The sequence below is a fragment of the Anabrus simplex genome, chromosome 1 (assembly GCF_040414725.1).
Source record: "Anabrus simplex isolate iqAnaSimp1 chromosome 1, ASM4041472v1, whole genome shotgun sequence".
Classification (NCBI taxonomy): Eukaryota; Metazoa; Arthropoda; class Insecta; order Orthoptera; family Tettigoniidae; genus Anabrus; species Anabrus simplex.
The window spans coordinates 908,799,252-908,812,704 of NC_090265.1; positions in this window are offsets into that span (position 1 = coordinate 908,799,252).

Sequence of the window (13,453 nt, forward strand, 5' to 3'; positions counted from 1 at the left end):
CATATCGAAACCTTCCCCGGGATGAGTATACTCTAAATATGAAATTTGGTTGAGATCTATCCGGCCGTTTCGACGTGATGGTGGAACAGACAGACAGACAAACAAACAGACACGAACAATTTTATTTATATAGATAGATAGATTATACGTAACACTTACTCATTATAATTATTGTCTAGGATATGTTTGGGTTATCCTCTTTTGCAATCTATGGAGGTGGATAAAGATGAGGTCTAGGTTGAAAAATACACTTCCTTTCTTTCAAAGTAGTGTGACATCGCTAAATGTAATTCGTAAAGGAACATTTGAAATGAGCGCTTGCCAGTCAGTTGTTTGTTTGTTCCATGCAGGAAGATCTCGTCACTGAATGAATCTAATCTTGTCCGGTATGATTCTAGGATTGATTCTATTTGTACCAAACACTTTGTGTTCTCTACAGGGTCTCTCATATAAATTAAGACCAAGCGCAAGGTGTTTGTACTCTGCGCTACGGCAGCTGCCTCAGCCCAACTTACGTCGCGCGCGGCCGCCCTGCTTTAAGCGTGAATACAATCTTATATAAAATCTTACCTGATATAATATGCTGGAAGGGTCGTCCTTCTTCGGATATATAGGAATTGTGTCTGGTAACCATATTCTGGCTGATGTGAGTGGGTTCTGTCTCTGTAATGTTTCTGATTTCATTCGTAATGTTTTCCTTCAGTTCCTCCAATGTGTGAAGATTTGTTTGATACACTTTTCTTCAGTTTAATCCCACAAAAGAAATTCGCGCACTGTTAGATCTGGAGAACGAGGAGGAAACAAACCTGCATTGAACATTCTGTCTCCAGACACTTCTGAGATTGTAAGAAGGAAATCTTCTGCCGTATGAGCAGGCGCTAAATCTTGGTGAAACCACCTACGCGATTTTTCTTCTTCCGTTAACTGATGGAGGAACGGCGTCAAAATGCCATCTTGGCATCTCTCGGCATTTACTGACATCTCGAAAAATTAGGCCTAAAAGCACGCCAAACTCCAAACTTTCTACCATAATAAGAGACTTCATAAAAACCGTCAGGATTTTCTGTATACCAATAGCGAGAGCTATGACTATTCACAGGACCATTAAGATGAAACCAACACTATTACATAAGAAAATACGGTGTTGCAATGATAACATTCTCACCATGCTAATAGCTGAGAGTCAGACTGGCGACCGATGCTTGCCAGGTCGAACACGTGCAGTCCGCTTGCAAGGTCAAGAACTATGCGCTTGCCTCCCATACCTGAGCTTACGCATCCGAGAGTGAAAACGCCGCTCGACGGTCTTAGTTTATATGGGAGATCGTGTATACTGACGGCCACCGATACTTCCACTACAACCGCTATCACTAGCTTTTTCTAATCAGATGTATTCTTTATATTGGAAAGTGGCGACAACATAGGATATATATCGTACAATGGTATGTATTACAACATTGTCGTCGATTTTAATTATCTGAAGATAAAGAGCGAGCGCCCAGCTGAATTAGCTATAGATATAGCAGGCAGATCTACTAAAGCGTTATTAGCAATTTTAAAAAGAGGATGTGATACTTGTATAGGTTTGGCCATTAAAATTTTTGTCGCAGAGGGCCTTGGAGCTCTGGCATTCTGAGCTCAAGTTTGCGAGTTTGATTCCGATTCTGTCCGATGGTATTTGATTGTGCTCAGATTTGTTAGCTCCGTATCGGTAGATTTACTGGCGCGTAAAATAATTCTCATCGAGCTTGTAGCTGAAGTCGCTTAAGTGCGGCCATTGTCTGGTATTCGTGGAATAGTGGGTTCGAAATCTAATGTCGGTAGCACTGAAAATAGTTTTCTGTGGTTTTCTCACCAGGAAAATATAGGGGCTGTACGTTAATTAAGGTCACGACCGCTTCTTTCCCACTCCTAGTCCTTTCCTGTCCCATCGTCGCCATAAGACCTATATTCTGTGTCGGTGCGACGTAAAGCCAATTGTAAAAAGAAACCTTTTCTTTTTTACTATTGATTACGTTACATTGATCAATATATCTTATGACGAAAATGGGATAGCACAGGACTAGTACGGGGAAGAAAATAATAATAAGCTTAATTAAGATACGGACCCAGTATTTTGACTGGTGTGGAAAAGAAAAACCATGTAACGTAAAAGAACTCCTACGAGAGAAAATTCAGCACCTGGGCTTCTGAAAAAAACCTTTAAAATATAGTACGTGGGATAATAAACCAATAACATTATCATTAAAAGAAGTATGCTAGTAGTTTTGACATTTCTGTCGTTACCGTGATTACGGTGATGTGAAATCCAAATTCCATATGCATTGGTTGGGATGCGAATAGCGACGGCCTTGGCGATAAGCCAGTGATGATGTCACGAATTATCAGACATATTCAGCTTACATTGTCGAAACATGTAGCACAAGAAGGACTGAAATTATAAATATGTTCCCTGTTGCTCGTTTCCTGAAATATAATTCTGAGTCAGTCGTGTAGAAAGCCGCCAAGCATTAATAAAAATCTGAAATGAAGGGAAGTTCTTTGTGCCAAGAAAAGTAAAAGTTGAATCATGTGCGGAGAATTCTTGGACAAGGAACAAACTAACATATGCTGCACATTCTCATTCAGAACTTGTGACCGCTATTCCTATACAAGTTCGTACCAAGTGTTGCCTCCGCGCTAAGTTTTACTTCTTGCAGATACACATCTGCCATCGTTGGTTTTATTATTTCGTTTTCTTAACTACTTAAGCTTGCTCAAGATCGCGCACCAAAGGTGTGAATGGGAAATGGTATTAAAATTTGGCACTAAGAGATTTCTGCTACCCTGCCACTTCCTGTATCGACGCAAGCGATGCTTCCCTCTAGGCCAATATCATCTCAAGTTTCATTGTGCGAGAATCCGTTGTAATACAGTATCGATAATATCTGATATTCCTAAAATATTTCATATCACGAGAAAATAAACAAATAAGAAATCTATCGGTATCCTATCCTCGTTCAGTGCAGTTTATTATACTTCCCTGGGGTTGCTTCTTATTGCTTTCTCCTATTGTATTCTTTCGTCATATTTTTAACAGCTCACGTCAATAGTGCTGTCATTTCCTTAAGGTCTGTAGACAGATTTTCTTAATGCATGTATGTGAATGATATGCCGCTCCCATAATAGCATTAGAAACTGTGATGTACTTGATTCTTCATAAACAAGTCCACTGTTTAAATCCTAGTTTTTGATAATTCCGGGTTCGATATTGGTTCACTCCGTCCGGTAGTTATTTGAAGGTACCCAAGTACGCCAGCCTCGAGTTGTGAGTTTTACTGCCACGTAAGAGAAATATTACGGGCGAAATTCAGGCACCTGTCCGTCTTCAAAGCCCGTAAAAGTGGTTTTAGAAACTCAAAATTCTTCTTCTTAGTCTTAATTAATTTTCCTTTCCATTACTCTCTCCAGATTCGCTTTCGTTTGTGGATAACCAAATCAAGGTCGTGAAATTCAATGGAGGATATTTTTAGAATAGAGTAAATCGCACATATCCGTCTCATTCATGTCACATTTCCAATGCTGTTATTTCCTGTTAGAAATGATTTAATTTCCCACTAGATTTAATATCCGTCTGCCAATTTTCTCTTTAATACGTAATTCATGATAGAGACAGCAGCAGCAAGCAGCAAATTTGTGCATCTCTGCCGAACGTTATTGATTTATCACGTTTTACGATTGTATCGCATTCTCTGTTTGTGCCGGGATATTTGAAATCTGCGTATTACTTTCTGTATGTACTGAGCCGTATCTTTCGACAGTTAAATTCTTCAGAATTTCATCAACACACGTGCCGCTGTTTCAGTACTATAGCAAATCTGTAGATCATTTGTAGATTGTCGGCTCCCGAATTTTACGATCACGGGTTTAAACCTGATTTGAAAGGTAGAGAAAAGTCTGTTCGACACCCAGTGTCGTTCGATGTCGATACGTAATAAAACGACGAAACTGACACTCAAACAGCCTACACGGCGTCATATCAGAGGGCCAGCGCATGGTAGTTAAGTCCACATGATTATTATTAATAATAAATAAACCGGGTGAGTTAGCCGTGCGGTTATGGGCGCGCAGCTGTGAGCTTGTATCCGGGAGAGATAGTGGGTTCGAACCCCCCTGTTAGCAGCGCTGAAGATGGTTTTTGTGGTTTCCCACCAGGCAAATTCTGGGGCTGTACCCTAGTTAAGGCCACGGCCGCTTCCTTCCAACTCCTAGGCATTTCCTATCCCATCGTCGCCATAAGACCTACCTGTGTCGGTGCGACGTGAAGCCACTGGCAAAAAATAACGTTATTGATTTTACGTCACACCAATTAATTTTAAGGTTTTAGGAGATGCTAAGGTGCCGGAATTTTTCCCGCAGGAGTTCTCTATCGTGCCAGAAAATTTATGGAGACGAGGGTGACGTATTTAAGCACCTTCAAATACCACCGAACTGAACCAAACTGGACTCAGAAGGCCAGCACAGTATCGCCTGAGCTACTCAGCTCGGCTATTCTTATTCTTATAGTCTTATTGGCTTTACGACCCTCAAACTACTGTTGCGGTTTTCGGAGACGCAGAGATAATGGAATTCTTTTACGTATTAGTAAACCTACCGACACGTATTATTATTATTATTATTAGTAGTAGTAGTAGTAGTAGTAGTAGTAGTAGTAGTAGTAGTAGTAACTGTATAACGTAATTTTGTTTGCAATTTGTTTTACGTCGCACCGACACAGATAGGTCTTATGGCGACGATGGGGTAGGAAAGGCCTATGAGTGGGAAAGAAGCTGCCGTAGCCTTAATTAAGATACAGCCCCAACATTTGCCTGGTGCGAAAAATTGGAAACTGCGGAAAACCATCTCAAGGGCTTCTGACAGTGGGGCTCGAACACACTATCTCCCGGACGCTAACGTCATATTTGCTTTAACATATATATTTATTCTAGTAATCCGTCTAGATTCAATTGCATCGCATTTTATACCTGTTTTAGAGTTCTGGCCTTCTTTCATTTGGTGAGACGCTGGCTATAAGCCTACTGTTCTCCTTGAACGTACGTTGAACAACAGTACGTTTATTATTAATATATTTATGGGACATAATCTCAATTAAGTAAGGTATAATGAAAGTAAACACTAATCACAAGTTGATCAACCTCACCAGGTGTAAATTAAAGCCTAAGAAACGTACACCCACAAACTATAAATTACACATATTTTACATTTTAAAACTCCCCAATGCTCTTCAAGTTTGCGCGGATATAGGTATTTAGTCGTAATTTCCAAACACCCGGTTCAACTCTATCTCCATTGTGATATTACATTAACCTTCTCAAGCATGCTGTGTTATGGATTCAGAAAATGTGTCTTGAAAGATACTTCTCGTAAAATTGTTTGGTTAATCTAAAAGTAAGTTATTGAGGATATGTGCTTCCGGCCTCCGTGGTGGTGTGTATTCTTTTGCTTTAGGGAGAGGCGAGCGTGATCTTGCTATATTATTCAGCAGTTTTTATCTTACCTTCCCTGTTTTGTGCAATGCCACACTTCTCCCCACCAGCATATAAATATTACGTTATGTAAAAGCAGGCTGCAGCCCGTCATCCTTCATTTGCATTTTTATGTTAATAGGAGATTCTGCCTAGATTTGATATACAGGCTGAGAAAGAGGTTTATTCCACTTCCCTTTGATGTACCGAACGCTATAATAAAATATGATTCCTCTGTCAAACCAAAGTCTGGCGCCCAGACAATTAAAGAAAAATGCTCTGTCAGTCTTGATGTGACTTATATTTGAGAACATCAGTTGCTACAATGGCCTGTCAAGAGGACGATTCATAACATCAGTTCAAAGAAATTATAACATGTTTTTGAACGTATGTCATGCTCCACAAAACAATACGTCTCACCCAGGTATATTACCAACTAAACCTTTATTCTTTACCGTTCAAGTATACTAAAGAACATCGATGGATTCAGATTCATTTTCAGAACACAAACGGATATGTCCAAATAGGGGCTAAAACAGTGATAACAATCCTCCTGGGTAGATTTTTATCACCGCTGGAGAGCTTCAGTGTGGTGTATGTCCTCCACGAGCATTTATCATAGCCTGGCACGTACGTGGCATACTCCGTATAAGTCGACTGAGGTCATGTTGCGGTATGAGGTCCCATTCTTCAATGAGAGCCTGTTCGAGATCTTGGAGAGTCTGTGGTAGAACAGGACACCCACGAACACTTCTATCAAGCCAATCCCACACATGCTCGATGGGACTAACGTCGGGACTCACTGCTGACCATTCCATATATTGAATGTCCAGTTCTCGCAAGACGGCTCTGGTGATGCGCGCTTCAACAGCCCTGGCATTGTCGTGCATGAGTACGAATCCAGTGCCAACACCGTACGCAGCAACCAACACATGCTGTAGCAGTATCTGCTCAATGTACCCCGCAGCGGTAAGATTACCACGGATGACGACAAGATCCGTACGGACATTAGAACTGATGCCACCCTACAGCATCACAGAACCTTGTCCGAATCAGTTGCCTTTCTGGACATCATTTAGCATGTACTGCTCATCACGGCGTTTCCATACACGTTAGCGTCCATCACGCTGTGCCAGGGGAAATCTGGACTCGTCTCTGAACAACACAAGTCTCCATTGGCGAAGTTACCAGTTGACGTGGGTACGGACAAACAGAAGGCGAGCTGCGCGATGTTGTTGCGTTAAACGGGGCACTCGAACAGGACGTCTGGGTCGTAAGGACATTTCTCTTAACCTGTTCCTTACTGTCTGGTCAGACACCGTGACTCCAGTGACCCTTCTGACGTCTTGTTGCAGTTTTCTGGCAGTTGCTGAACGACACCGCAACGCAAAGATGGTCAGTTATCGGTCATCCTGTGGGGTTGTCATGCGTTCACGACCTTGTCCAATCCTCCTTGTGAACAGGCCTGCCTCATTTTATCGATTCCACAAGCAGTGAATAACTGACGGAGAGACATTGAGATCCACAGCAACACGACGAAAAGTCCATGCGCTTACGACTTGAACCTCGTTAAGATGACTCGTGGGATGTGGTGGTTGACGCACAACGTGCTCAAATGACCGCAGCAGTCAGTTTACCTCACAATGGAACACGGACGCACCGCTATTCACTTAGTTTTGAGGGGTCATCTGACTAATGCATGGCTACGCCTACAGATGGACTATAACTTCGATTTGACATAGGCCTACCCTGAGTATCGAAGGTCTCGAGGTATGCTGTACGACCATTGAAACCCTATTTTACCGAGCTCGATAGCTGCAGTCGCTTAAGTGCGGCCAGTATCCAGTATTCATGAGATAGTAGGTGCGAACCCCACTGTCGGCAGCCCTGAAAATGGTTTCCCGTGGTTTCCCATTTTCACACCAGGCAAATGCTGGGGCTGTACCTTAATTAAGGCCACGGCCGCTTCCTTCCCACTCCTAGCCCTTCCTTGTCCCATCGACGCCATAAGTCCTTTCTGTGTCGGTGCGACGTAAAACACCTAGCAAAAAAACCCCTATTTACCAAATTAACTTCGCATACCAGACGTTACAAAACATGTTCCCCACTTTTTTGAACTGTGTATCTTACCGTTGTCTTTAATTTATTTTTTATTTTGTATAATTTTGCGTATTCATTGATCGCAAATATACAAATACGCACCCTAAAACAGACATTAAAACCACATAAGATTTACAGTTTTGCTTTACGTTGCACCGACACAGATCTTATGGCGACGATGTGATAGGAAAGGTTTAGAAGTGGGGAGGAAGCCGCCATGGCTTAAGATACAGTCCAAGCATTTGTCTAGTGTGAAAATTGGGAGCCACCGAAAACCACCTTCAAGGCTGCCAACAGTAGAGTTTGAACCAACTATTTCCCGAATGCAAGCTTGACAGCTGCGCTAGCCTAACCACATCTTCGTAAGGCAGATTGTAAAAAAAAAAATGTCCTGTAACTAACTACAGTACAAGAGTTTTCATTCTGTACCCTGAAGAGGTATGACGGGCGTGTAAGACGGTAACGGCTTCTTTCACACCAAGGAGATTTTTGGTAGTGATGTGTGGTGCGTTGAAGGTGAGTAGGGTGGTGGCCGTGGCCTGCAACAGATCTGTCCCGGAATTCGCCTTAGTGCATGAGAATGGAAAACGACGGAAAGCTATTCTCAGGACAGACGACGGTTGACACCAGCCCCTCCGTCGCCCGAATGTGGAGCAGCAAGTCCAGTGAAACTAACCACTGTTAAGCCGAAGCCTACTGTATTTGAAGACGGTCCTGTATATTCAGAATGAGCCGGTAGCTGGAGATATAAACGGACAGTGAATGGTTTACTGATTTTTGGACGAATACTGGTGTAGAGCTGAGTTCCTCAGACGGTTGAGGCGCTGGCCTTCCGTCCCCAACTTGGCAGAGTCGATCCTGGCTCAGTCCGGTGATATTTGAAGGGACTCAAATACGTCAGACTCGTGTCGGTAGATTTACTGGCACGTAAATGATCTCCTACCGCCATCTTGGCGTCTCCGAAAACAGTAAATGTAGTTATGCGTATGTTCAGCTCTCAGCCCGAAGGCTGGTTGGATCATCAACAGCTCCACTCTCAACAGTCATAGATGGCCTAGGTATCACTGAAGATGCGTACTAACGGAATGAGGAGTGAGATAGTTTCCCTTTGCTTTCCTCACTGAACTAGAAGTTGCTACTACATATCCGTCTGCCAAACCCACTGAAATGCATGCACCAACCGACCCTATGAGCAATATTTTCACACCATTCAAAGCAGGGAGTGGCTGCATAAGGAATGGCATTACTAGCATCGGTCATACCTCATGACTCAGTTACTTTCATATTGTCAAAGCTGAAGCTAAGACTGAGACAGAAGAATGAAAGTAACAAAATTGCTCTAGCCCATACTAAATGACATAGTGCACTTTAAACACCAGGTCTCGCCAAAAAAGGCATTAAAGTAGTTTGTGGGACGTAAATTTGTTAAAATTATTATTACAAATACTGGTTACGGGTTATATAGGTACTATAGTACAAATGAATAAATTACAAGATGTTATATTTAATTTCAATTCTTTCACATTTGGAATTATTTCACTAAATATGTGTTTATTTAGGTTTGTAATTCGAAAAGTTGATGGTTGAATGAACACTGACTACAGTGTCATCTCTTGTAGTTTGTACGAAGGTAAAGAACCATTTTTGGTTCGTGAAACAGTACTTTCCAATGAATGGCTTAAACTATTAGAGCATTCAACGTCACTTTTAGCGATTTAATATTACATTAACACAGTTTTTCTACAGCGTTGATATGGGAAGAGGCTAACGTTTGGAAAATAGTAGTCGTGGCTCTAAGTAGAGTACATCCCTGGACATTCCTGGTGTAAAGATGGGAAACTATAAAAAACCATTTTATTCGGTGCCAATGAAGGATTCGACCACACACCTCTTCTCGAATACAAACAAAATCCACCGCTTAGCCAACTCACTTAGTGCATTCGAATCAATTCGTTCATCATCTGACAGTTTAAAAATCTCATTCTATAGACGATTTACATCCTATTTAGTTGTTTATTGTTTTCATTGTACGTTATTTGCTAATTAGTGCCGAATTCAAAGCAGATCACTGCAGCTGGGTGGTATACGAGTGACCTGTACTTCGTGTAATGAAATCTCTGTCCTTGGGCTGAAATGTCGTCTGATATAGTGCGCGACTACCTCCATTAATTAGGAACAAATTAATATTTGCCAAGTTGGTGCGTGACCAGCAAAGCCTTGTCACTTACACTGAAAAGAGCAAACAGACGGAGCCCCCAGATAAATGAGAATGTCCAGTACGTCCACCATTCTAATATAATTTACTCCGCTTCACATCTCATTACGAACCTCTGCGCAACACTGCACAAGAGTAATCAACCGAAAATTCAAACATTTACCGACATTCTGAATACACTTCAGTTTGGCGGAAAGACCTCAGAATAAATTAATTGCAACTAGTAATACCAGATAAAAACGTTTAATAATAATAATAATAATAATAATAATAATAATAATAATAATAATAATAATAATAATAATAATAATAATGCCCCAGTAAATTTTACAGCGTTTTCTGTATTCGAGCGAGTTGACCGCATAGTTCGGGTCGCATAATTGTGAACTTGGATTCGGGAGGTGATGGATTCGAAGTCCATCGTGGGCAGCCCTGAGGTGGTTTTCCTTGCTTTTCAATTTTCACACCAGGAAAAATGCTAGGGATGTATCTAAATTAAGACCATGGCCACATCCGTCCATCGTGTAAAATCTTCAGAATGTTAGTGTGACGTTAAACCGATGTATATAAATGAAATTATAATAATTATTTGGGGATATTAAGTCGTGTAATATTAATTATTAGCTGATGCGTTTCGATCCTGCGACCAGGATCGTTTTCAGATCAGTAACAAAACATAAATGGCAACTGTCCATATTTTTGGATCACTTTAATTGCATGCATCTAAACATTAAATTTACCATGAAGACTGAACGTGGAGGATGTTTGCCGTTCTTGGATGTTTTGGTTTCTAAGAAATCAGATGGAACTTCAGGTCATTCGGTTTACCGTAAACCCATCCTTACTAATATATATCTTCATGGGTCCTCTCATCACCATCTTTGCCAAAAGCGTGCTGTGCTTAACACCCTAATCTTCCGAGCAAAGGAGGTTTGTGAGGAGGATAAATTAATCGGTGAACTTGAGTTCCTAACCAGAATATTTCTGAGCAATGGCTACTCAAAAAAACAAAAGATAGACGAAATGCTATATCCTAAGCCAAAAGACAGATTGCCACGTGATTCTCGTCCTTTGAGTCTGGCCTACTTGCCATACGTACAATCTGTCACGGATAGGATTGGCAATATTCTCAGAAAGCACGATATCAAGACCATTTTTAAGCCCAATATCATCAAAGACAATTATTTGCGATCTGTCAAAGATACTATTGGTTTAAACTGCGCTGGAATATTCATGATTCCTTGCTCATGTGGATCGGTTTATGTTGGCCAAACATTTAGGAAGGTAGCAACAAGGGTTAAAAAACATCGCAGGCACTTAAGTCTTCGCCAGCCAGAGAAGTCTGCTGTGGCAGAACATGCCATACATTATGACCATCAAATAATTTTTGATGCAACTTCTGTCATTTATAAATAGAAACATTTTATTCCTAGAATCATTCGTGGGGCGATAGAAATTGCTAAACGCACGAATAATTTTAACAAAGGTGACGGCTGTATACTGAGTAAATTATGGCTACCCTCCACAGTTCACTCGTCAACATCTTTCTCCGTGACTCTGAAGGTCCTGGAATGAACTATATTTCTACCAGGGTCTCTCTATCTTGAGTCTGGTTACTATGGAGTGACAGTTGTCATTTATGCTTTGTTACTGCTCTGAAGACGATCCTGGTCGCATAATCGAAACGCGTCAGCTAATAATTAATATGAGTTGGCCGTGCGTGTAGAGGCGCGCGGCTGTGAGCTTGCATCCGGGAGATAGTAGGTTCGAATCCCACTATCGGCAGCCCTGAAAATGGTTTTCCGTGGTTTCCCATTTTCACACCAGGCAAATGCTGGGGCTGTACCTTAATTAAGGCCACGGCCGCTTCCTTCCAACTCCTAGGCCTTTCCTGTCCCATCGTCGCCATAAGACCTATCTGTGTCGGTGCGACGTAAAGCCCCTAGCAAAAAAAAATTAATATTACATGATCTAATATCCCCAAATAATTATCATAATCTCATTTAGTGGTCGTGAAAGTCTACGGATTAAGATTATGTAAATGAAGTTCTAGGGGATCCCCTGTCTGTAATTTCGTTTGATTTGCCAATTTTTCAGATATTTGTCTGACCAAACTTCTTATATGGAATATACTCATCCAGAGAAAGGTTTAAATAAGCATATGATTTAAAAATCACCTAATAAAATGGGGGTGTATAGAGGAACCACAACAGTTTTCTTCAGTTTTCTCTAATATTGTCGATTTCCTGTAAAAATCCATGGACTACATGTGAAACGTCCCTTCATTTTAAACAACGAATGTTTTTATAATTTCGCTTACTCTTCAAATGACGGAGAAAATTACTACTTTCTCCCGGTCTCATGCTCTGCATTGAATGACCGACAGACAGATAACGAACCTACCGGTTACCATGGCAACGTCTCTGGCTGCTTGCCAGCAGAGACGTAGCGTAGTCTAATGTCATTTTCTTCAAAATTCCTGTAAACTCGTGGTTGTTCCTGGCGTAGAAGGCGTGAGAGACGTCATGTTGCCATTCTGCTGGATATTTGCGGAATACCGTTGGAGGTTACAATCATCGAATAACTCTAAAGGGGCTGTTAATATTTGAACACTACCCGGAGTGTAGCCCATGATTTAACACCGTAAGGTGTTTTCTAGTATTTGCTATATATTTGACTGCATTTCTCTTCTACTTCTGTCTTCCGCGATATATTGAGTACACTCATCCAAGGACACTATTGATTTTCTGTAAAAACAGGGGACTACATGCTAAACGTCCCTTATGCGTTACGTTCCTTTGTTATGTGCATAATTTCGCTTGATCACTGGACACTCTTTCCCTTGAGGGAATATTCCTCGCTTTTCAAATATATTACATTTAGGCCCCGGAAAATATGGAAGCAATTTCAATAACGGTGCAGACCTTCGTTTCATGCTAACTTCTTTCTAAACGGTAATTCATTTCACAAGGCAGATTACACAATCGCATCTCAATTTAAAGATATCATCGAACTTGTCCCTATGCCTTATCGTCGTATGTCGATTCTTTATACTTTAGATAGCGCAGCATTTCTCGGTTACAGTCAAATCTCTCCAACCCGATTGCGACTGGCATTAGGAAAGCGCGCCTGTCATTATAATGAAAACTGCCCATCTCTATTGTAAAAGGCAGCTGGCAAGTGAGCCTGACGTTATTGTAGAAACTCCCGAATTCCATTGTGAATTGCAGTAGGAAATCTGGCCTCCCATTATCATCTAAAATTTTCCAATATGCACCTTACATCGGAAACAACGTATGGGGTCTTCCCCGTTTTGTTTCTTGTATAGCGATTTGAGACGTACATTTATAAAAAGCTTATTCACTGCGTGTACAGTACTGTAACTTACGTAGAACTCCGTATACAAGGTATAATACCGTAACGAAGCACGGGTAGATTTGATAGTAGCTGAATAAATATCTACTGTGCATAAGAAACTGTGTTTTAGTGTTGTGGAGGGTAGTGTTGTGTGTGGTTTTCGAGTTGCAGAAATGTTGCAGACTGCTCAATACACAGTACCGTAGGGAAGGGAATTCACAGTTTTTGATTGAAATCCCTCGACCCAGTCGTGAATCGAACCCGGAGTCCCGAAAAC